Raw genomic sequence first — 27,245 nt, 5'->3', positions numbered from 1 at the left:
GCTATCAACTTGGGTCCCTAGGTCCCTAATGACTTCTTCTGTACTTAATGGATTACCACCTATGTGGTAATTTGTGGGCACTTTGTGTTTGCCAAAGGGGATGACTGTACACTTTTTGGCATTTAGCTTGAGGCCATGGCTCTGGCACCAGTTGTCTGTTTCTATGAGGCCCTTTTGGAGGATGCTTGTGTCAGCTGGAGAGTTGATTATGGCACCCAGTTTGCAGTCATCTGCGAACTTGGTCAGCCTGAATATCTCTGCTAACACCAGTAGCATGTAGCAGAAGCAGCACAGACACAATCACCTATAGTACACACTATCCCCTGCACAGTTTGTCCCATATTGCCAAATGATCTACTGATACCCTGCAGAAACAGTTTGTTACCTGTAGGTGTACAACACAAAGGTCTGCACTGGAGTACAAACTACCTGGAATGGATCCACACATTCAATACAGAAGGGCATACTGGGCATGCTCACACACAAAGAAATGAAGACAATGTCAGACAACAATATACTGAAAGGTCATACTGGGCATGCTGACACACTTAAACAAATGAAGCCCATGTCTGCAAACAACAGTGGACCATACATATCTGACAGTTGTAGATGTTAGTGCATACACTCCTCAGTATGTACCAGTTATGCTTTGCACACACATTGGATAGGAATACAGACATATATCCATGGACAACACACTATAATAAGCCAAAGGTAGACATACATAGATGTGTGGAAGAGAGTGACTGTAACAAAGAGCCATCCATCATGAGGCCTGTCCTACCCAGCACACAGCCAAATGGCTACAACCACATGATGTGTAAATGTCACTCGCTGTGGAAATTAGCCACTGGTATCCATCAGCATTACAGACTATGCAGTGCAAGTGCTAGCTGTGCAACATGACTGTTCAAGGCAGTAGTCATCTAGCAGCTGTATACACGTACCTGTGGAATATAAACCTGCATGCACCTGCATGTGGTATGTCAAGCTCTTGATGAATGGGTTATGGCCCATGCACACAAACTGCCCTCCCCATAGCCCTAGTATGACAAGCCTGCTGATCTCATCCACTTTGAAATACACCTTTGGGAATAAAGTAGCCCAATAATCTCTGTGGCACATCCTAAAACTGCATAATACTGTAGTGTGATAAATTAGTTAGGTAGGAACTCTAATCCCAGACATGGCAATTGTGTGTGTGTGTCTCTGTCTGTGTAGGGAGCAAGGCTTTTTAGGGTAGTCAACCTCACTACAATTCAAATGTCCTACTTTGGCAAGGCTGCTGATGGCATTCACTGCAAAATACACCTTTGGGAAAGGTGTAGCCTAGTAATCTCGGTGGTGCATCATATAATTGTGTATTGCTGTAGTGTAATAAACTTGCTAGGTAGGAGTTCTTATTCCAAACATGGTAAATCTGTGTGTTTGAGTATCCCTGTCTGTGTAGGGAGCAATGCTTTTTAGGCTAGTCACACTCAGTACAATTCAAATGCCCTACTTTGGCAAGGCTGTGAAATACACCTTTAGGAAAGAAATAGACCAGTAATTTCCATGGTGTGTCCTATAACTGTGTAATGCTGTAGTGTGATAAACTAGTTAGATAGAAGTTCGAATCCCAGATATGGCAAGTGTGTGTTTGTGTGTGTCTCTATCTTTGTAGGAAGCAATGCTTTTAGGCTAGTCACACTCACTACAATTCAAATTTCCTACTTTGGCAAGGCTGCTGATATCATTCACTGTGAAATACACTTTTGAAAAAGGTGTAGTTCAGTAAACTGCATGGCACGTCCTATAACTGCATACTGCTGTAGTATGATAAACTGGTTAAGTAGTTCAAATCCCAGACATGGCAACTGTGAGTGTGTGTCTCTGTGTAGGGAGCAATACATTTTAGGCTAGTCACACTCACTACAGATCAAATGCCCTACTTTGGCAAGGCTGCTGATGTCAGTCGCTATGAAATACACCTTTGGAAAAGGTGTAACCAAGGAATCTCCATGGAGCGTCCTATAACAGTGTAATGCTGTAGTGCGAGATAGTACTCTGGTAGGGGTTCTATTCCTGAAGTGTGGATGTTTGTGTGTGTGTGTTTCTATGTCTGTGTAGAGAGGAATGCTTTTTTATGATAGTCACACTCACTACAGCTCAAATGCCCTACTTTGGCAAGGCTGCTGATGTAATTCACTGTGAAATACACCTTTGTAAAAAGTGTAGCCCAGTAATCTCCGTGGCACATCCTATAACAGCATAATGCTATAGTGTGATATAATACTCTGGTAGGGGTTTTGTTCCCACACATGGCAACCGTGGATGTGTGTTTGTGTGTGTTTCTATGTCTGTGTAAGGAGCAATGCTTTTTAGACTAGTCACACTCACTACAATACAAATGCTCTACTTTGGCAAGCATACTGATGTCATGCACTGTGAAATACACCTTTGGGGAAAATGTACTCCAGTAATCTCCATAGTGCATCCTATAACTGTGTTGTGCTGTAGTGTAGTAAACTAATTAGGTAGGCGTTCTAATCCCAGACATGGGAGCTGTGTGTGTATTTGGGTTTGTCTTTCATATCCTGGATGAAGGTGGCTGTAAGTATTGGACTCATTGTGGAGTGTGTTTTGCAAACGTCTTATATGTTGTCCCTATTATATGTCACAGTGTCCACCTTACAGGGATAATAGATTTGAAATAGCTGAGAGGCTGGGGTGCCAATCCATATCCCTACATGTTACATCAAGGCCTGGGGAACAAAGTTAGCAACCCTTGTATTACCCTGAGAACACTCTCAAGCCATGTCTCATACACAAACACACTTGCCTAGGCAACAACCACTATGTTGGTAGTACCCTGCATATTGCCAGAGATAGTAACCACTGTGTGATTGCAGTGGACTACAGAAGGCATGGCACCCTGTCCATCAGTACAATAGGCAAGTACATGCAGACAGTGTGCCTTCACTATGTTCCCCACTGGACACCTGCAACACCTGTGGTGCTGTCAAATGTGACCCACAAAGGACATACCATGCCTTAAACACATGCCCTGTATGGACAGATGCCACTGACAACAGGGAATGCCTGTATCATGCTATCAATGTAGGTGCAGGGTCAACCTGCTGTCCATTACCAGTTCCCACCACATGAGGCCAGGACTGGCACATCTGATGATAACAATCTGTGTACACAACATGGGCCAGACATCTCAGGTACAGTTCCACATGTCACTGTACATACATGGGGGACATGTGCACATCCCAGACACCATCCATATCATGGACTAAAGAACACATACAGGGCAAGCAATGCATAGCAATGGCCACACACAATAGTTACCCAGGTTACTGGATAATAAATACAATACCCACCTGTGTGGGCCAATCCAGATACTACACCCCTGAGCCACACTGCAGACCATTGTCATGTGGCTTGATGCCAAAGTATAACCATTACCTAGCCTTGTATAGCCATCTGGCACAGTCAACCACTACACACCTGTGAAGCAATGCACCCATGCATGTCAGTACTGGCACCCTGTGTTTGTGTGTGTGGTGTATGATGCTTTTGACCACATTCACACTCACTACAACCCCCATTGGCATACTGAAGCATGCTGTCTGACGTCAGACAACTCCACATACCCTTTGCCCATATTACCTCTGGATAACCAGTGTGGTGCATGTGATACCTCCATAATACTGTACTGTGGCAAACTAACTAGTGAGGAGGTGTATTCCTGACCCTGCCAAGTATATCAGTGTGTGTGGGTCCCTGAGAGACTGTGGCTGTGTTGATGCTGACACCTGTTCTTGTGGACAGGCACGTGTACTACACCTACCATATCACTGTTGCCGATGTCACTCACCATCACATATACGTTTGAAGAGCTCCTCAACATGTAAGCTATGTGGCACATTTAATAACTGCATAGACATGTGAGAGTGATACATGCTCAATCAGGGGTTTGATACCCTGTACAGGTAGGTGTGTGACACAAACACGCCTAGGTTTTACTCTCTCACCCCCTCCCTGACTTATGTTTGCCTCTGTCTCCCTCTCTCATTCCCTCTTGGTGGATGTGGAGACTTACACCTGCTTTGCTTAGGCAGCAGCATGTGTTTTGTAAGTGATGATCATGATCAGCTGATGGCCTCTGCATGTATTGCAGCCCTCCTCTAGCTGATTGCATGTGGAACAGCTTTGTTAACATTCCCATAGCCAATTGCATGGAAACACACTCCAATATCTAGGAACACAATGTTAGTGCTGGGCCTTTTCATTAACTGTGAGCAGGACCTAGATCTGTTGTTTGGCAAACAGCATCTCAGATGGATTGGGATTTACCTCTAACAACATACACTGTGGAAGCAGGCCAACACACAGGAGGGGGATGTGCCTGACATGACTACAGAATGTAAGCATTGCTATTCTGAATTTGGAGTAATGTTGGTTTAACAGGGTGTGTGTGGATATGGCTGGTCTACATGTTTTAATAGCTGTCATGACAGTGCTATGTTTCTGAGGAAACCCCATCTGTAGGGTCATCTGCAGACTGGGCAGTGTGTGGTGCCTTTTGTTTCTTGTGTTACTCACAGAGCACCTATCTGTGAACTGCAGAAGCATAGTGTGAGAATTGCAGTCAGTACATGGTGACATACATGAGTTACTGACCTCATATCCCTCATAGGACATATGTCACTACAATCCCTGTTACAACAGTAAATGTATGAGGTTATCACAGCAACATGTCAATATTGGCCTTGTGTTTGTGCCTCCAGCCACAACTCTGTCAACCTGTGTACATATGTCATGCAGTAAGAGTTGCATATGTCCTGTACACCATGATTTACTGACATCATATCTGATAACAAGCCAGTGAGATATCATACTGTGACACATGTTATGTATAGTAGGGGTTCTCTTTGAAGACATAACCTGGGAATTCTGTGGTTGTGTGTACAGTACTGAGGTCTGTTTACTTATGGTGATTGTCGATAGTGTGTGTATTGTGAATATGTGCCTTGGCCTGTGTACAGACCGTGGTAGATGTCATTGTTCTTGGTCCTGTTCTATCTGATGTTACATGCTGCTCCACTGTATGTTACGCTATCAGCTTACATGTTTGTTTGGCCAAACACACACATGTCCCATACCACAGACAGGCATCAGTCCACACTGTGTAGTGGCCCAGTATATGTAGGGTTAGTGTGTGAGTGGCACATATGAGGATGGTGTTCATCAGATAGTCCATATACTGTAATATTACGCTAGCTACCATATGTGGCTGTGGCTCTGTTCACATTGGTTGTGGTTATGCACTTTCACAAAGGTCTCTGTTACTGTGCTGTGACATGCCTGTAGAGCCTGCTATATATGCAGGTGCATGTGTATCCCCCATAAGAAATGTAGGCCAGTGTTGTGGCAGTCGGCCTGTAGCCTGCACAGTGCTTTGTTACATGCCTAGCAGCTTAGTGCACTTACCCAGTGTGATGCTATGTCCAGATACTTGCTAGATGTACTGCTGCCAGGCCACCATAACAGTCATGTATGTCAGACAAAGCAGTGGGATGCTGTACAGATGTATGTCAGTAACTAGTGGGTAGTATGTGGCCATGGCATCTCTGTACCAGCGGTTTTATGTGTCAAGACAGACAGGGATGTGTGAATGCATAACTAATGGGGGAAAATGTATATAGGTATTTATGTGGTATACCCATCTACATGGCTGTTAACATCCACATTGTCAGGCTTGGTCCACATGTCTTGGACTAAGGGGTTCTGTGTATACCTCTGGACTGACTAGAGTGTGTCAGACTGTTCACATTTATTGGCCATATCTCTGCTGTAGTCCACAGGATCATTACTGTGCTAGCAGTGGTACTGTACTATGATTTCCTTGGGATGTCTGTCAGTAGCCAATGGTGCACATGTCAAAAGCAGATGTGACCTCCCACACACAACATGTCTGTGAAGACAACCCATATTACAATAGCAATAGTCTACATATATACTGTCACTGCATACCTGACATCCCCTTGCACTAAGAGCTTGGGACTATTGGGGCTGAGATAGGGCTCCAGTCCATGTTTAGGACATATGGTGGACATATATGTATATATAATTATCCATATATCTATATAGATATATACACATATACATATTGACATACATAGATGGATATGGATATGTACACACACACACACACACACACACACATATATATATATATATATATATTTATATACATATAAACACTCAGATATATACATATACACAGCAATATATGTCTACACATATACAGCTAGAGATACATATGCACATATACTTATGGATATCTACATGTATATTGACAGTAACTGGTATATCAGAATAGATATGTATGCACATATAGTTATAGATATCTACATATATATCTACATAAATAGGCATATCTGTACACATATGATGTGCATACATATATAGCTCTATATATATATATATATATATATATATATATATATATATATATATATATATATATATATGTATATATATATATATATATATATATATATATATATATATATATATATATATATATGTGTGTGTGTACATACAAAGAGATGTACACTTGGCCATATATATGTTGCACTTTACAGATGTGTATACAGACATATGTATGAATATACATGTGTATGTACATGTAGATAGATATCAACCTGTTATATGTATATATCCATATTTCTGTCATGTGTAAACCTCATGGTTGTGTATACTCTCCAGATGTATCTCACCATACGTATCTGCTAAGTGTACATTATGTTAAAACAACAAATGTGATGCAACAGTCATATTAATAACAAGTACTATGCAATTATGGAAGCAAAGGCAATTGTTCAATACTAATCAATATGTGAATTGACAGATATCTTGGCAAAAGTGCAGCTGTGTTCACAGTGGTCATGGTATAGTGGTTAAGTGTTGTAACTTTCGTGTACACGGTCCTGGGTTCAAGACCTGCAAGGGCTGTTTATTTTCTTGCTGGGCAGAACAAGGGTTGTTGAATACAGAGTAGTTAAGGAAGTTTTGAGCAGCTTTAAGCATGTTTGCATGGGTTTGCGTGAAGCTAAGCAGTGCTAAGCTATGGGTAAATGTACGGGCACTTACACAGTGTAGGCTTCACTTACCAGTGCGCAAATCAGCTCAGCTCTTATATTGAAGCAATGTTGATACCAGCTAAGCATGGCTTAGCCCTGGTAACCAGTTCACACCGCCCAGTCTGATAACATAGCAGGGTAATGACATCTGTATTAAGTGTATGTAATGTCATGTACAATACATGCACCTATGTGCTGTCATTACAGTAGCAAGGGGTGTGAGTGTCATGTCTGGAACACAGATGTATATGAGGCCTGTACAGCACTGTTATCTGTGTGACTGCGTTACATACAGGGGTAGTAGCCCAGAGTATGTGCTGTCACACTGGCATGTAGTGTATCATTGTGGTACTACTGTTGACAGTGCCTAGCCATGCAAGAGTAGATTAAGTGTAGTACTGACAACAGCCATACCTGCAGGCATAGCTGGACTCTGAGGCCTCCCTGTTGTATCCGTGGTGTGTGAGCTGTGTCACAGTATGTAACCCCTACTGGGTAATGACACGACACGTGGAATGTAACTGTAGACTACTGTCTGTACAGCATATGATAGCAAGGGATCCTGACATGTCATTATGGCATACATATTGATGGCAAATGTCTATCTGTCAACACATTAATCCCACTGCACAGCTACTTGCCAAGCTGATGACTGTCAGTCCCTCTACAGATGTGCAGATGGCAGGTATCCTGCTGGGATATGTACAGGCATCCTAAGCTTGATTGACACTAACATGTCTGCCCAGCTGTGTAAGAACTGGCACAGACTGCAGATAACAACCCGTATGCACCACATGCCACGGGTACCTCCACTACACTACCACAGCCAACTGAACATGCTTGGGTACAGGTCTCCATGACAGACACTATCCGTGTGTTGTAATGCATGTTGCATGCATATCAACTTGATCACCTCACTGGCCATGTGCAGGAGGCACCTGGAGGAAAGGCTGATGCATATCACTCTCACCCTGAGGGTCACCACAGTAGTGTCTGTCGATACCTTGCCTGCTGTCGCATGGCAGATGGCAGGATACTACTGTACACACAATCCCTATGCAACCCATCTCTCCTTGAACAATAGCTAGGTACACAGATATGACCACCTGCAGAGATGCACCCCAGTACTGACACATGTGTATGTGTGCATGACTGAGTATAGCAATGTCTGTGTACTAGCACACCTGAACTTGGGAAATCCATGAGGTCCTTCACAACCACCGCAACACCCATTGCCATAGTCAGTTGTGGCTGCTGCTGTATGGGACATTACATGTACCCTGTTAAACTCCTCTCCATACTGGCTACATGAGCCTTACATTACCATCACCACTGTGTTGTACAAATAGGATACCCACTGTGTTTTGGCAAGTGTGTGTATGTGTGCATGTCTGTTATCTGTAGGGTACAGCATTCTGAGGCCACATACTCCTATTACAATACCCATTGTCACACAGTAGTACAGATAGTGTTGCTGCCCATAGGTGAGGCATGACAATGCAACACCTTGCTATGTGTGTGGCATGTGCATTAGATGTATATCCCTATAGCACCACTGTTGGGATCTACATAGGGTTGTATCACAGTCATGGCCAATGTGTGATGGTGGGTATGTCAGAATGTCATCATGGGTTTCAGGTAGTACAATATCCACTGGGGGATGTGGGTGCTGTGTACACTGTCATTACACCAAGGTACACCCGGTATATGTCTCATGTACCACGTTATGGCTACCACTGTCACCATCAACCATGCAGGTAAGTGATACCACAATCCAGGCCAGTTATGCATGTGCTGTGTGCAGCCTACTTGTAACACACTGTATACATAGGCAAGTTAGTTAGCAGTGAAAGGCCTAGATCTCTCAGATGTGTATCTGCCTGTTATGTGTCTGTTAATGTGTATATGAAGGTATGTCACACTATGTATTGTCCATATACATCCATTACATCCCCCATTAGCATACTGTACATGTTTGGAAATGTTCTGTGTGTAACATGCAACCTGGGACACACCTCACCCTAAATGCTGTGTGTTGTGTGCAATGGAAGCCACACACATCAGTATCACTACATACCTAGGTAGTGGCCTAGTCCCAGTGTTGCCAAGTAACAGTGTGCATGTATGTGGATGGGTCTACATCAGGTTGCAGATTATACATGCCCCAGAAGGTCACCTGTCCATGTGGCACAGGCAATAACTGTTATACAAACCTGTGACATGTGTTCCACTGTACCCCAGATATGTCACAGCCATGGTGTCACCACAGTGCCATACCCTGTTGTGGAATATGCTGCAGACATCCTCGTGCTGACACATGTACACCTACAACACAAATGGATAACATTATAGAGACCACAATCAACCAGTGTTACTAACAGCTGTAATGCATCATTGCTGGACAGCTACACAACCTGACATATATGCATTACACTTTACTCCTTACAACATGCTACACTGCAGTACTGTGGTACACTGTAGTAGAATCACCATGTGCATCAGAACCATACTATCCTGTCCCTGCATTGATGGTATGGATGACAGGGATGTGGCACATGTATCATCATATGCACAGGGTGTGTTGTTGGTTTGCCAGAGGCCGAGGGTGGGCCATACATTTGACACCATGTGTGTTGGTGAGGAGTTTACTGAAGTGAACTGGGTGTGGTGATGTGGTGTGTGAAGTTATGGGGTCAACCTAGGTGTGTTTGTATAATGTGTGGGTATGCATGCACACAGTTGTCCCGTGTGGCTGCCCTACACAGGTGTTTATGGACAGCTACAGACCATACCTGGCAGGGTGTGCAGTTCACTGGACTGTGCCTGCTAGCAGTTCCATGGGCATGTCCAGGTACAGGCCTCGATGTGCTACTCTCACCTGATGATGACAAATGTCCACTGATACCAGGTCCCTCCTGGGAATGGCCAGGGCCACGTGCTTGTAGCTTGCTGTGGTGTGGTGTGGACAATGACCCCCCACAGTTCTGGGGCTGGTACTGCTACAAAAGGAGTCCCTTGGTGTCCTAGCATGTCCACGTTGACTGCCAGCTGTTGGCATTGCTGGCCTATGTCCACGTGGCCGTTGCCGCACTCCCTCCACATGTTCAAGCATGGACAGACCACGGTCAATGAGGGCCATCATCTCACCAGACCATCTATCCATGAACTTAATGCACAGATGGCACCAGCCAGTTCATGGGAGTTGTCACTTGCAGATGTGAGAGCAGCCCTCTGCAGCCTCAGGCCCTGTCTGGTGTAACGTTCTATACATGCCTGCACCGCCAAGACAACTTGAAACATGTGCCTGCTGGTACTAGCTGTGTCACCTTTACCAGGGGCATGATGTCCAGTGGCCCTACCACGTGCACCCTGGGACATCTGCCTATGTGGCGCCCTGCCGGACATCTGGCTATGCCTGCTGTGACCAGACACAGTAGGCATTGTTAGCACACTTTCCTGTGCACTGCCACCAAACGGCAGCTGTCCCTCCACTATGGCCAGTGGTAATGGGGTATGTATAGGCACTGAAACTGTGTGCTGGGTTGGGGTGGTTAAAAGGGGGATGTCAAATGATGGTGCAGTTTTAGCCCCTGACAACCCCACTTGTGCCTCAACAGTACTATCATCATCTTCAGTGTCTGTATGGACACCAACATCAAAATGCATGCAGGAGGGATCCTGACCCACCTCACCACCTGTGGGGGAAAACAATAAATGCACTTTAAAACCTGCACAGCATTGCCTAACAGTACACACACACACACACACACACACACACACACACACACACACACACACACACACACACACACTGCCACCATAATACCTACCTGTCCGTGACTTAAAAGACAGTGCCACATATATTTCGATGTGTTCCCCATCCTACATCACACTTGGTAACATACGCACATTGATGCCACTCATTAAAGTATCAGTCTTCTGAATGCCTAGACAAGTGATTACAACACAAGACCTGTTACTACATTACCTTCCTGACCTGTGTGTAGTAGTTTTAGATGGCCTCAATGCTGTCATTCAGTGTTCACCTTGTGTATGTCCGGACATCATGAGCATGGCCCCTATATGTGTGGGCTACTATGTTCACTCCATAATATCATGCACTTGTGTGTCATCTGTATGTATTGATCAGTACATGCCAGATATGCTGCTCAATCAGCCTATCATGTGACAACTGTAATATATGGTTACATGCCCTGGTGTTGACTAGTACTTCCCCAATGCATCTGTAGTGCTGCATATGTGGGTTGTCGGTCACCTCTCTGCTGAATGTGATATTAAAGGCATACCTGGTGTCTACCTTCCCTCTCAATGCCTTTTCCATGATACAGACCTTATTATACTATCAGCTGTCCTATGTTTACTTACGTGACAAGTATTCCTGGTGTGTAATGTGGCAGTCCATGTCCATATACTCCACGATCCCAAAGGTAGGTACTGCTGTATGGACAACCCCACAATCACACATGTGCTTACATGGCCACCCACACAAACACACACACATGCATGCTACTTGCATCAACCTCCCTCCACTTCACCAGATTGACCCTATAGACTAACTACTCACCAGGATGCACAGACACACACACACACACACACATATATATATATATATATATATATATATACACACACACACACACACACACACACACACACACACACACACACACACACACACACACACACACAGGTGAGTTTGCACAATGATAGTACACACAGTCCTCCTATTACCTATCTGTCAACATGCATAACATATAGTACACAACAGCATGTAGTGCAGTTATACTCAATCCATGCTAGCAACAGTATATATGTGTGTGATGCATGTGCTGTGTCACTAGGTGATGCCCCTTCCCCTGGATACCACTGCACCCTTGTACACAGTATTGCTTTGCACCTGTTCTGCACCCTGGCATGTACTGTGCACCACACCTCACAGGTGTGCAACCCATTGCTGAATGTGTAGTACTTTATCACTTATGTCAACTTTAATGCTCACAGCCCCTATGTTTTTCAACAACACATACCTGGGATGATATGTGGACACGTCATTTGTGAATTCCTGATGTCTGATTTACAGCTCTCAACATCAGTGGACCATGCATGACCAATCCAATACTCTTACCCTGACAACCATCAGAGCATACCATGGCTATGGGGGGTGTACACCCCTTATTGATATGACGTACCCATCCTTGATCTGCCATGGGATCACATCACTGCATATCTTAACAATACATGAGCCTTATATGTGACATATGTCCTGTACTTTCACATGCAGTGTCTACGGAATGTGTTAGGTGTGTGGATGCTGACCACGATGCATACACTCCATGTGGGCAGATGTGTGCACACCCTTAACATAACGGTTTGTTGCACCTATTGTTATGTGTATTACAGCAGTCACTACTCCTAGCAGGGGTACACTAGCGTGGGCCATCTGCATTTGCCAGTGTACATTCAGTCCGCCCTACACGTGTCCTCCTAATCTGCATGATTGCAAGGTTTACTCATGTGCACATCCCTTGGTGTTCACACACTGCCATCACTATTGCTGTGGGGTAGGGTTACATCTGCCACAGTTCCTGAACCTGACTATGTGCAGATACAGCCATTCTTAGCATCATTAGGATCCCTGCTGCAGTACAGTGATGTGTCATGCTGACACCTCCCCTCCTTCAGCTTTTTTGCAGATGCATGACAAGTAAGGCCTACACACGTGTGTCACTTTTCAGTGTCACATATACTGAACACCACATGTTATAGCCTAGTCCCAGCTGATAATGTGGACCACAGTCTCTCTGGCAGTCGGTGGCTATGTGGATGGGCAGGTGCCATGAGGCTGGCTAGGAGCTCATCCACACATGTCAAGGGAATGGATGGCATGCCCCCCCTGTGGCGAGGTGATCCCCTTGGACTATAGCAGCATGCTGATGGGCATTGTGAAGCAGGTCAGAACAATGATGCCAGACCTGCTCATAACTGCGGTTGTGCAGTCTGACATCATTGACCCTGTGGACTAGATCATTCCACAGGGTGGTCCACTGCTGCTGATCATTGGCGGTCCAGCCAAACAAGACTGCATAGTGCTGTATGAGGTCATTCACCAGAATGTCATTTTCAGCTGCTGTGTACACTGGCAGCCTTCCATGGGACATCGTGCCTGAAAGACATAAAGATAGACACAGGTGTGAGCAAGTCATGCAGCAAGGTTACCACAGCTCTTAATGCACATATCTGTCACCCCCCACCATATCAGTGACAACAAACTGTACAAACAACTCAATAGGTATGGCTACAGCATACCTACCAGTGGGGCAGATATTGTACTGTACCACGCTTTGTGCAATGTGTTTGTAGCAATGTTCTCTGTGTGGACACTATCATTGCTGGCCTGTTACAGACTATTCACCTGCATGCAATTTTCATGGCCACAATGGTTCCATATATGCCTGTGGTATGCTTGTTATATGTTTGCTGCACATTTGACATTCTGTGTTATTGGGGTTATCTATGCATGCTGTTGGACATGTTCCAGGATTGTGTAGACTATTACTACCTGCATATCTTCTATAACAGTGACACCATAGCATGCATATGAATTATTGGCAAGCAGAACCACCTCTCCAAATTCATCTGCCCATGTTACCAGGCCACATCACATGTGCAACCCTCCCTGGGGCCTCCACATGTGGTGGAACAAACTCAGGGGATGTTGTTGCCCCCCCCCTGGGAGCACACACAGACATGTTCCTGTCCCCTGAGGTCAGGTCCAGGGTCTGTTCCATAATGGGCTCCACAGACACATGTGGGATGTGCTACATCACCTTGAGACACCCAGTACACATTCACAGGGCCCACATGCTCCTCCTGCTCAGCTGCCAGGCAACTTTGGGATGTGGACTGCTGTTGTGAGTAACAGTGAGTGGGAGGCTTGTTCCCATTGTGTCCATACTGGGGCCCATGTGACATCCACATCACAGACCACACACACCATCCAGGGTGTTTACCCACCACATGTGTCACATACCACTCCTGTAGGCTGTCCTCTGTATCTACCAACCCTGACCACCTCCACAACTATACCTGCCATACTTCCCCATATTCCCATTCCATACTTCACAGACAAGGGAAATGTAGTCCCAACAAGGGGTTCACATGTAACATACCCATCCATATTGCACACACTGACAGCTGTAGATATCTGTCTGTGTTGCTATGTGTGCTGTTTCCTCAAACATAGCATGCAGCACTGTGGTGGTAATATAGGGGACATGTATTTACATACCTATATGTTTGTGTGTGTGTTTGTATATATGTAGACATGTGCATATAGGTATATATATCTATATATGTGTAGATATATATGGCTAAACATGAGTATCTGTATTTTTGTGGACATACATGTAGATATAGATAGATAGATAGATAGATAGATAGATAGATAGATAGATAGATAGATAGAGATATAGATATATATGTACACATATGCATACCTATATGTGGGGTACATTCAGACTTCAGGTCCACAATCTCACAACATCTTCCTGCACAGCTGCACTGTTCTGTCTTGCTACAACACAGACAGGTGCCACATATGGACACAGACTGACATTAGGGGGTATATTTAGGGCCAGATTGCAGGTAACCCTATTACACATCTATGGCATTCCTGCATGCTACAATACAGGTTAACCTGAGAATCCTGCAAAGAGATGGGCTGTGGAACCCACGTGTCCATCATTATGGCATTACTTCCACCACTAGCTATTGGCCACAGTAATATACATACTTCCCATTACACAACACACACAATGGTGGCTTACATCTTATCAGTCAGTGCAGCTCTGCCTTATTGATGGGTATAGCCCACTACCCACAGAGATGGATTCTATTGTCCTTAGCAGTTGTTCAGCTGAACGTCATTAAAACAACAACACCTGGAGGCACATATAAATCATTTCACATCATCTATCCCATTATTATGGACCAAGTACTATGGTCAATTACATGCATATATACTTCCCATACCTGTTCTGGGAATTAAGTCTCTTCTGGATGGTTTGCTTTACGTTTTTTTTTTTGTTTGTGCCTTACACACTCTTTCTCTCAGTCTCTCTCCAGTAAATAGAATGAGCTGCTTTGCATAGATTGCAGCATAGATTTTGTAGGTGATGCACATGATCAGGTGATGGTCTCTGCACCAATCAGTGTCCTCCACTTGCTACCTGCATGCATCATGCTGTGTAATACTTCCAATTACCACTGTCATAGCAACCAACTACTATAAATCCCTATATCATGTAGGCATGGTCCCTTTACCTTTCCTGTATGATGGACATCCTTCCTGTGTGTGGGGAGCAGTGTTACAGAAGCAGGTAGCAATACCTCTTACAGGAGAACCAGCACACTCAGGCCAGCTACATATTTGTAGAAGGGTCCAGAACTACAGACAGAGTGTGAGTAGTGTTGTATGCACTGAATAGCAGTGGTGTTACAGGATTTGTGTGTACATACTAGTTTAACTTGGAATGCAGTCTGTCTGCATAGCTCTCAACTGTGGAACTATCCACTTGATGGCCAGAGGTGTGCCTATTATGTTTTGTCTGTCCACCACACAGGTCTTGTGACAGATATATCACTGGCAGTGTGTGTTGCATTCTATCAGTACATGGCTACATCCATTTCTGTTTCTAACTTCATATTCCTGACTAAGGGTATGTTGCAGACTATCCTGTAACACCAGTGACTTGCTTAGTGAATGACAACAGTTTTACAGATATGGGCCTGTGCTCCAGCCTCTGTCCTCCATCTACATACCAGGCCTTGTACATATGACATGCTGTCAGGGGTTGTTATGTAGTGGGCTGTGAGTATGTCATGCTGCTATTCCTACCATCAGTCCACTGCTGTTGTGTCCCGCACACATATTGTGGGGTTGGGTGCAAATATGTGTGGGCTTCACCTACACAATACATGTGGGCCCTTATGCACTCCAGAGGCCAGTGTATGCAACAGTGGTATATGACCCTGTATTGTTGAGTCTAGGGGGGATGCACCATAACTAACCTAGGCTGTTACAACATGTGGGGGTATCAGGGGTAAGCTGCGTTAAGGTATCTGGATGTACATTACCATGCAATTCATGTTGGGTTAATGCAGGCCTACTGCTTCCTGCCATACAGACCGTTCTGGTTTGTCAGTGTGATTGTGATTGGTGTCAGTTGTGCCTTGGTATGTAACAGGTACATCCCATTGTGTCAACTGAGGTCTTTACCCCCTAGGGATTGTGTATAGAGTGTAGATAGAGGCTGCTGGACTATGCATCTGCATTACTTACTGTTGAGTGATTGGTATACTGTGGCCCAGTCTGTCTTTACTATTGTACTACTTGAAGGCCTCAGCCTGGACAGCAACATATGTAAACCTTTACAGACTACTGTAGTAATATAACTGTTTCACAGTTGCATTACTCTGTTTATATGTATGTCAGTGTCTAAACAGCTATATGACATGGCATATACAACTGTAATAGTACACCAATAAAGCTTTCCCATGTATGCAAACCTGTGTGTGGTGTTATATCCTTTGACCTCTCTGTTGGTATATGTTGCAGGCAACAATTGTCATTTGTATGGGTGGCTCATATAGTGTACAGTTGGTAAGGTGGCAACTGTAGGCATAGTGGCTTTTCTGTATTGTGTGCACCTTCTACGTATGTATCTTCCTATACATATGTGTGTGTATGTGTAGTTACATATCTATATATATATATATATATATATATATATATATATATATATATATATATATAGATATGTATCTGCATGTATGTGTCTGTGTATATGTATCCTAGGAATGTTGATTGCTTCCACATTGTACATTCTCTACGGTAGTCAGTCTGTACTGCATGATATGTTACTAATATCAGCCTAACATCATACAGGTGGGATGGAGTACTGTTAACATCATGTGCCCATGTTGTGTAAGGTCCTGGTTATAGAATCTGCAACAGTTGGTATTGTAATTGCACAGCAGACGTGTTTGGCTGGGGGGGTATCTATACGTACAAGACATATGTTGTTTGGGCCCCCTCAACCCCATTAATGGTGCATGTGGACATATATATTTTTATCTTCCCTTTTATATCTATAGTTGTATGTCTGTATATACCAATATAGATATATATTTATGCTTACATATATATATATATATATATATATATATATATATATATATATATATATATATATATATATATATATATATATATATATATATATATATATATATATATATATGTAGACATATAGATGTAGACATATATATCTATAGCTGTATGCAGATTTATGTATATATGTTTATATATATATATATATATATATATATATATATATATATATATATATATGTTATATCACTTTAGATATTAATATACACATACACATACATCTACATGTTGAAATATATTTCCTGTACTGTTGAATGAATGGGCTGGATGATATGTTTGTGAAAACATCAGGGTTGTGTGTATCTGACATGGCTGAGTGGTAAATAAATTTGGCTATGCTGTGCTGGGTCCTGGGTTTGAGCACTGCAAAGGCTGTATATTTTGTTTCTGGGCAGAACAAGGGCCATTGGATACAGAGTGATTAAGGCACTTTGAAACAGTTGTAAGCGGGATTGCGTGGGTTTGCACGGAGATAAGCACTGCTAACTTCCAGTTACAGTTTCTTATACTCAGTTAGCTTCTAAATTGCTTAACCTGTGTAGGCATTGCTTACCCCCACACAAACAAGCTTAAACCACTTATTGCTGCTTAAAAGTGCTTACTCCCGCTTACCCCCAAGCTAATTTCTTTAAAAGAAAAGAAAAAAGGGTTGATAGGAAAATTGTGAAAAAGGGGCACAAAGAGGGAAAGACAGTGGGAAAAATAGCTAGGGATGTGCAGGAGGGTGTAGGGAAGGTCCATAGCTGCCCATTTTTTCTACAGCAACAGCGAGGCATATACACTGAATTTGGAGGTAGATTTGGCCACTCAAACACCTTAGAGAGTGATGAGGACAACAATAATATGTTGTGAAGCCAATTAGACCAGATTACATGTGTCCAATGGACAAGTGTGCAAAATGGACAGCTATGTATGGGGCAAACTTTTTTTTTGGGAACAGATTGGCCTTTTTTTTTCAGGTGAGAGTGGGATGTTGGGAAGGGATAGTAGGTGCATTTGGGGAGGTAGGTTGGGTAGGTTAACAAACAAGACAAACAAGATGCATACAGGAGTGGTATATGACACATGTGGGGGGTAAACACCTTAATGGTGAGGGGTGTTGGGAAATCGGAAGCCCATGTGAGCCCCTAGTGGAAACAGTGGGACTGAGATCCCCACCCATGGGCAGTCACCACCGCACCTTCACAGCCCTGAAGGTGGCTGTTCTGGGGGCTGACTCGGAGAGCCAGGCCAACACTCTAGTCATGACACGTGGCCATTGAGGTGGGGTAGAAGATCTCCAATCTGCTGATTGAGCTCTCTATGCACCATGACCCAGAGCTGGAGATGGGTGACAGCTTCCTGTCCATGCCCAGTCCCAGGCGTGCGAGCCCCATCCCCTGAGACAGTTCCACCTGAAGGTGGTGCAGGACCAATGGATGAGGAGGACCTGCATTGGGCCACAGATGTGCCGGTGCCTGATGCCATGGCCATCTGAGGTGGGACAGGTGGGTCCGCTGGGACCCGCATTCCCATACGTGATATGGTGTTTATGGTGTATCAACATATGTGGGTTAGTATTAGTCAACACATGCCAGGGTTAGGTATAACAGCATGCACAGCAAACATAGATATTCCCATTAACCCAGGCACCGGATATGGAACAGCTACAGAGGAAACGGAACACATCCAAATATGGGACCACTGAAGTAATAAAAACAGCATGCAGGTACATTGATGACACCATGCCACCAATTTTGGAGCATTTCAATGTAGCACATGCATTGAAACAGATTTAAATAATTATCAACCAATAGGACATATGTCCCAACAAAGAAGTGGAGTCATCATGTAGCAGTTGAGGTGGGGTATTTAGTGTATTGTTGGAGATATGGTGGGGGGGTGTCAATTAACAACTATTATATTTCTGTAGTTCACATTATTTTCCTACTCAGTGCTGTTATCTGTACCTTAAAAGTATTACTACACTACTCTATTGCCTTAGTTTGGACAGTGATATGGCTTTCAACATCTTTATACATGAACTGGTTTTACCTACAGTATACACCTCTTACCTTGTATACCTGTGGAGGAATTGTTTGTTAACACTAACTGTTTCTACACATACTCCCAGATTTCAGGTTGATGTTATACACATACCCGTCCATCTCTTTTTGAACAGACTCTGGCCATGTCTTGACCACATGCAGGTGAACCGGGACATATGTAGACTATTGCCCTCTTCAACTTTTAGTGACTTACAACACTCTTATACAGGATTTCCTAGACAGTTATATTATGTAGCACAGTGTGGGTGACAGTGATTAGTGATACCTTATTATTCAGATCAGCTGAACGCTCACAATTCCATACAATACCAGAGTAAACAGTACCAGTACAGGGTATCAAGCTTTTATTTCTCGGCACAGTGTTTATATTCAACGTACCTGTGTGAGCAATGTTTGTTAGCACTACCTGTATGTTGCCACACAAAGTACCAGATTTCACATTAGTATTATGCACGTATATCTCACTCTGTTACTGTACACACTCTGGTCACAACTTGACAACATGGGGGTGTAGATAGGACATACTTGGCTTATTACTCTCATAACAATTTGGGGAGTTGCTAGATTGACAGGTTTGTTCTCATAGATGTGTGACAATCAGTTGTATTTCTTGTTTGCTGCCTATACGTCTGGAATCATCCCACTTTTTTTCCCATGGGGACAGAGTGACAGGCAGCAGATATGGGTCAATTTACTGGACATTCTGGACATATCTGTACATTTGTAGGGTATGATTCTATATGCAGACTACTACCACTCCCAGGATTCAAACCATGGCTGTGTGTGCTAAAAATACAACAGTTCACATCTTGTTTGCATGTGCTTTTGGATTTTGTTGTCTGTATCTTCCCTGTTTTCTGTCTATGTCTCTCTCATTTGTACTAAATTATCTCTGGGGATTACACCAGCCATATACAGGCATTCCTACACATTCTATTTATGTTGCACAGTGTGGGTAACAGTGCTTAATACAACAGTACTATTAAGTGATTGCAAATTACCATATGGTACCAGAGTATGCAGATGCAGTCCAGCAGTTAGACCTTTATTGTCACGCTATTATGCTTTTATTTACATACAAACTATATGATACTCTTCCTGCCATATTCTCCGGTGTATGTAGTACTTGCCTTAAACAATACAGGTTTTATGGCAATTAACTTACTAATGATTTTAGATTTATTACCTATGACAGTACATGCAAGATTATTACTAATCTGCCTCGCATTGCAACCTCTGCAGGTGACATCCATGGGCCTCCTGGTTCACGGCCCACTCACTTTCTGCTGTGAAGGACATAAGAGGAATATTTAGCCATACCTATCCATAATATAGATGAGCTGGCAATTATTAAACAGGTAGTGGAGTGATACTTACTCACAGCTGGGACAACCCCTGTCATCCTAGCCTCTTGGATCCACTGATTCAAGAGATCCCCCTTATGCTGCTTCAGGTCAGCATAGTGATGCCTGACCTGCTCACCAGTTCGGGGTATGCCAGTGGCACTGGTGCGGTCCCGGGTGAGATGGTCCCAGGCTTCCACCTTATATTGGGAACCCTGCTACTGGCCCTGCAGCAGTCTCTGCTCATGGTCTTTGACAAGGATTCCTGCCATGACTCTGGACTCCTGGATACCCCAGCGCTGTGCCCAAAAGCGCACTCCCTCTCCCCTTTCTGATATAGTGCCTGCAAGGGGGAGCTAAAACCAGTTATGAGATGTATTCCAACCTGTTGAGTTTAAGTAGGGCTGAATTCCCACACTTTGCCGTGATTGGCCAGTTTTGAAAAGGTTAATATATGGGCAAACCTGCTTACCTATGGTTGGCATTGTTTAAAGGGGTATACCACTGGGAAAATTGAGTTAGCTGGTCTACACATTGCTTACACCAACTAAGCTGGCCTGTGCAATGCTTAGTGTTGCTTAATATTTACTTTGCATTATATTTGCTTTTTGGCATTTATTTATTATTTATTGCATCTGATATATATATATGTCTGGTATCCATGATTCATGTGTACATACACTGTATGGGGTCCTTGTGTTTAATTGGGGACTTCAGTACTCTATTACAATTATACCTCACATCTGGGCTTACTTCTGTACTCCAGTTCATATATTTATGTTATGCAGTAGGTTATAGAACATATGACTGTATACTGATTCCTTTCACATGTTCCATTTGATTTTACTGTAGTGAGGCTTTGTTTGGTGATACCTCATTCTTATGTACTGCTGTGATGGCTTGGTGATTAACTACAGTGACTATAGTGTATAGGGTCCTGGGATCAAAACATGCAAGGCTGTTTATTTTGTTGCTGGGCAAAACAGCGGCTGTTGGATACAGAGTGATTAAGGCACCTTTAAGCACTTGTAAGAGGGTTTGTGTGAGGGTATGAACTGCTAACCTTCAGTTAAATATGCTTACAGAGAGTTAGCTTCAATATTATTTAACCTGTGTGCAAATTGCTTACCCCCATGCAAACGGGCTTCACCCCACTTACTAGTGCTTACATATGCTTACTCCCGCTTACTACTGCTTAATAGTGCCTACACTTACTTACTAGTGCTTACTCCTGCCTACCACTGCACTAATTTAGACAGTAATGCCTAATGGTTCTTGGGAAGGTGGGGGATTTGGAAGCTGTATGGAGTTATCATTCATTACACATTTTACCTTCCATTTGTATCCCTGATTCCTGTCATTATCTGTGGACTTTGCCACATTATGACACTGATACCTCACATCTGCATTTAATGCATTACTCCATTTCAGAAATATATGTTATTTAGTAGCTTATGCAACTAAACATATTGGTCAAAATGTGATTTAATATGGAAAATGGAATGTGCTGCAGTGGGACACGAACTGGGAATAACTGCTCATAAGGCAAATGCTTTGCCCACTACACTATTGCTATATTGCTTTATTTGAATATATCTTCCTTTTTATCCTCTTCTGCCATTTAAGCTGCATTAACTGTAGCTAAGCGATGGGCAAACCCGCGCACCTATAGTTAAGTTTAATCTGTTTCATTAAAAAAAAGTATCTTTATATTGTTTGTGTTTACTATTGCTCTTGTACACCTGGAGGCACGTTGCTGGGGGTATGCGGACACCTATGAGCTGTCTTGCTCATTCTTTTAGGGCTTACTGCTCTTTTTCATTGCAGGGGCATGTATATTCCGAGAGCTCTGCTCTCAGACATGCCCCTGCACTCTTACACACTCTGTGTAATATTAGGAGCTCAGGCAGCATGCCTTCATTAATATGCATGGTGTACTGCCGTCCTGCTCCTAAATGGCCGCTTCTGTGCAGGACTACGCTAATCCTTTACAGAAGATCAGTAAATCCAGGGGATTATCTTACTGCAGTGTCTTAAACCTGATAAATTTCTTCTCATAAAGCTGACTCATTTCTGTGCTAGAAATGTCACTATTGATATTAAGCCTACAATTACCAAAGCCACTAAAGCGTCTTTGAGAAACCCATCAATCTGCAGTTGCAATCCATTGTGCTTAGAAATAGCAGAAGTGGCAGGCACTGAAGTAATAGCATCAATGGTAGTTGCACTACTACAGCTGTCAAAATAGCTGTCAAACCATATGGTAACTCAAGATTATTAAAAATGTTAGCCGGTTCTTTATGTGGCAGCAAGCAAAGCATAAATGATGCCTTTTTTTCTTTTATTTATCATACAACAAAATTTCACATCTGTGCTAAAACCTCTTTGTTACAGCTCACCCTGCAAAAGTACAATTTGGGTCCAGCAATTATTACCACAGAATGTGGCTGCAATGCCATGTATCATGTCATGTGTGGAGTCTGTCTCATAAAATTAAAAGCAGAATGTTACATTTCAAGAGCAGACAGAAAACTACAAAAAAATATCAAATGCTGCTTTTTGGAATTATTCCAAAATGCTATGTGTTATTTGTATATTGCTATTAAGGTCAAAGCAGATCTTATCACAGAACAGTACTGAGTTGTGGCGTTATCCATTATCATTCAATAGCATTAGGTTGTTAGACTACCTGTTTCATCTGGTAAAATACAAAGCAAAATGCCACAGCTTCATGCAAATAATTGCTACAATGCTACAAGCTGCTGTCTGAAATTAGTTTAAAATATGCACACACATGCACACACACACACACACACACACACACACACACACACACACACACACACACACACACACACACACATACACATTCTCAAATTCCTTATTATGCAGACTTTTCAAGGAAAGTGACTACTTTTTAAAAATGTCTAAAAAAGCATCCCTTAATAGAGATACAATAAGGAACTCAACAGAAACCAAACAAGCAAGCTTTCTGTTAAGTGCAATAATGCCTTCCAGGATGGATACTATAGGAAAATAACTGACCTTAAAAGAGAGATGAAGCCCTCCATCTATGTTATCAGACTTAAAACACTACTGAATGCTGAATTTTAATCTATAATGCCCATTCAGGCATTATTGCTTGCATAAATATGCATATAGTTAAAGAGATGTTAACTTAAGCATAGTTCTTATGACTTTAATGTTAATCACCCCTACAGAACAAGCTGTTAATGCATGCATAACATGTTAATAGATGTAGCATAGTGTCTGCTACCACATGACAGAAAATTTAATGAAACAGAAACTAGATATGTATTTTCTAACACGTGGGTGCAACAGGAAATCTGTGATCTCAGGATAAATAAACCGCAAATATACAGAAATAAGGAAACTGTACTGCCAGGGTGTTCATCCACCTTGATTCTTTAGTTTTATGATCTTGGCAGAGATAAACATTTTATGAGTTTAAAAAGCAAACATTTTAATTTCTTGAAGATTACATAAATTTCAGCAATGTGAAGTTTCATAGCTGCAGTCTGTTTTATTTTCAAATCAAGGACAAAAACAGTGTGCACCAATGCTATTTAATTTTACAGTGTCAAATGGTATGATCCCACTTGGCCTCCAATTCTATGTGGCTCTGCTATTATGGAGACAGCCCACCGTCCACAGCACTGATATAAGGGAGAGGGAACATTTGCCACATTCTGTGACATCTAATAGAGAGACAAACTATTGAACGATGTAGACTGAAGGTGATCATTAAATGCATTTCTTACCTCACTGACACTGACCCGTTGTATCCAGAGCACCTCAGGTACCACATTACAGGTTCATAGTTTCATAGATAGGTACTAGGCTATTGGCCCAAGGGCCTAAGTAAACCTAGCCAATAAGGTTCCCTGGCTTATGCTGAAGTGATCCTTGGGGTGTATTTCCTGTTTCCCATCTACTTATCAAGATTTTCCTTGAAGAGTGCTAATGAGGAACTTTGCTTGACATAGATGGTTAGCTTGTTCCAGAGTATGGGAAGTCTCTGGGACAAGAATCTATCCCTCCAGCATGTCTTGATTATTGTGGTGACAAGGTTTAGGTCCCTAGAGCATGTAGCTTGGAGGGATTGGGATTTCTTTAGGTGTAGCATGTCCAACAACTCTGGGTTTGACATAGCTTTATATGTTAGGCAGTGATAACCTCGGAGTAGGAGATATGCTATGGAGTAAAGCTGGAGTTTTTTCAGACGGTCAGTGTAGGGCATCTCTTTGAGGCCAGTAATCCTCTTTGTGAGGTACTTCTGTGGCCTTTCCAGCTGCTGCAGATGTCCTGTGAGGTACATTCCAAAAGGGGCGTTGTACTCTATAATGGGTTTAATGAGTGTCAAGTAGAGGGGAACAATGACCTCTTTTTTCCTAGATGAGAACCCTTTTGTGATAAGGTGTGCCACTTAGAAGGATTTCCTGACTACTGTGGTAATGTGATTATCAAAGGAGACACTACTGTCCACCTGTGTCCCCAGGTCTCTTATCACATGTTCGGCATTAAGTAGACTGTCACTTATGTGGTAGTTCATGGGTACAGAGTTTTTCCCAAAGGGATGGCAATGCACTTTTTGGCATTGAGCTTGAGGCCATGGCTCTGACACCAGGCATCTGTCTCAGTGAGGCCATTCTGTAGGATGTCCACATCATTTGGGGAGTCAGCTATGGCTCCTAGTTTACAGTCATCTGCGCACTTCATTAGTGAAAGGCCTTCTGTGTTAGCCTGTACTTCAGAGAAGTAGATACCAAACAGGTGAGGTCCCAGGACTGAACCATGTGGTACTCCACTTGTCACTGGTTTGAAGTCAGATTTGGAGTCTGCAACTTTTACAATGTGGGTTCTGTCAGTGAGCCAATTGGCAACCCATCTTGTAATGTAGGGATTTACATCTAGTTTAGCTATAATTCCAGAATGGGGATGGTGTTGAAAGCCTCGGCAAGGTCAAGATAGGCTGTGTGAACCACCTTACCATCATCTACAGCTTTGGTGACTGCCTCAAAGTAGTCAATCAGGTTCAGGAGGCATGATCTGCCTTTCACAACCCCGAAATGGTAAATATTAATTACATCCATGTTACATGCCTAGCTAACAAATAGTTTAAACATGTACAAGCAAATACTTGAATTGTGTATATTCCCTTCTTTAAGATTTGATTCCATCAGTCTCTACCTGTAAACTATGTAAATTTAAGCAAGTCATTCAAACACAAAGTGTTCACAGGTCATCCTGAAGTGAAACATTGTGCTCATTGGGCCTATCTGGATAACAAATGTTTAAAATAAAAATAAAATAAAATCTATGAGTAAACCCGATGGTTATATTTTGACCTGTAACTAGACTTGAACACTCAGCAGTACAATTTTTCAGAAAAACATGACTTTTAACTCCAGTGGTGCTTAGAAATCTCATGCACTCCTGTAAAAACCATGTGAACAAGTGCATCATCCATAGAGCTGATTGGGCAAGTTGTTAATGGAAGTAGATTGCCAGGTCTTCTTTTGTATCACAGGCACCAAATGTACCTGCAGAGATAATGCACATGCATTATGAGACTCCTTATTGAATGCTGGCATTCATAATGTCTGGGAAGCTCCATGCAAACAAGGGGGGCTGCAGACTGCACCAAAGACACTCCAGCCAAAAAGTAAACTGGAGAACCTCCTGCTATGAAATGGCAATGCTACACACTGTGTCATTACAACAGCCATAACTTATGATTTCAAGCTGCAACTCAAAAAATTTCAGAATAAGGAATAAATAGTCAGAATTCTTATGGAGAAACAAATGTTACTACTGTAGTTGAGATGACATGGGACACTTAGAATCTCACCTTGTTCCTTCTGTTCCTGGAAGTACCAAATCTTATGACTTTCAATGACAAATCAAGCATGCAGAAAATTTTCCCAGTGATAAAAATATCCCTGGGAAATGTACCATAGTTCAAGTAAACAAATTTACCTGTAAAGCTTAAGAAGTTGTTCATGGTACTAGCTGTTTCTGTGATAAAAAAAAAAATAATAAAGATTGTAATAAGTCAATGAATATCTAACATCAAGTGATAAACACTGCTATACTGATGACATACATTTAAGATCACTACCCAAATAAGTTACATTGGATTCTTCCTGCAAGTTTATATTCAAAAAGATGTCTTAGTATTGTTGTGACAATGATTTCAGGTAAACGTCTTCCACAGATATTATTTAAAGGCTGGCAATCCACGGTATTAGCCTAGCACTTCATGGCTGCATTTGCTCTAATCGTTAATGAGGTATAGTAACATAATGGCACGGTGTGTCTCTAATGGGGTATGATAAAATGATGACACAGTGTGCTTCTACTGGGGTATGGCAAAATGATGACACAGTATGTCTCTAATGGGGTATGGAAACATAATGAAACAGTGTGATTCTAATGGAATATG

The sequence above is a fragment of the Protopterus annectens genome, chromosome 5.part0, assembly GCF_019279795.1.
Source record: "Protopterus annectens isolate FY-2018-M chromosome 5.part0, PAN1.0, whole genome shotgun sequence".
NCBI lineage: Eukaryota > Metazoa > Chordata > Ceratodontiformes > Protopteridae > Protopterus > Protopterus annectens.
Note: the sequence above shows the minus strand (reverse complement) of the source record.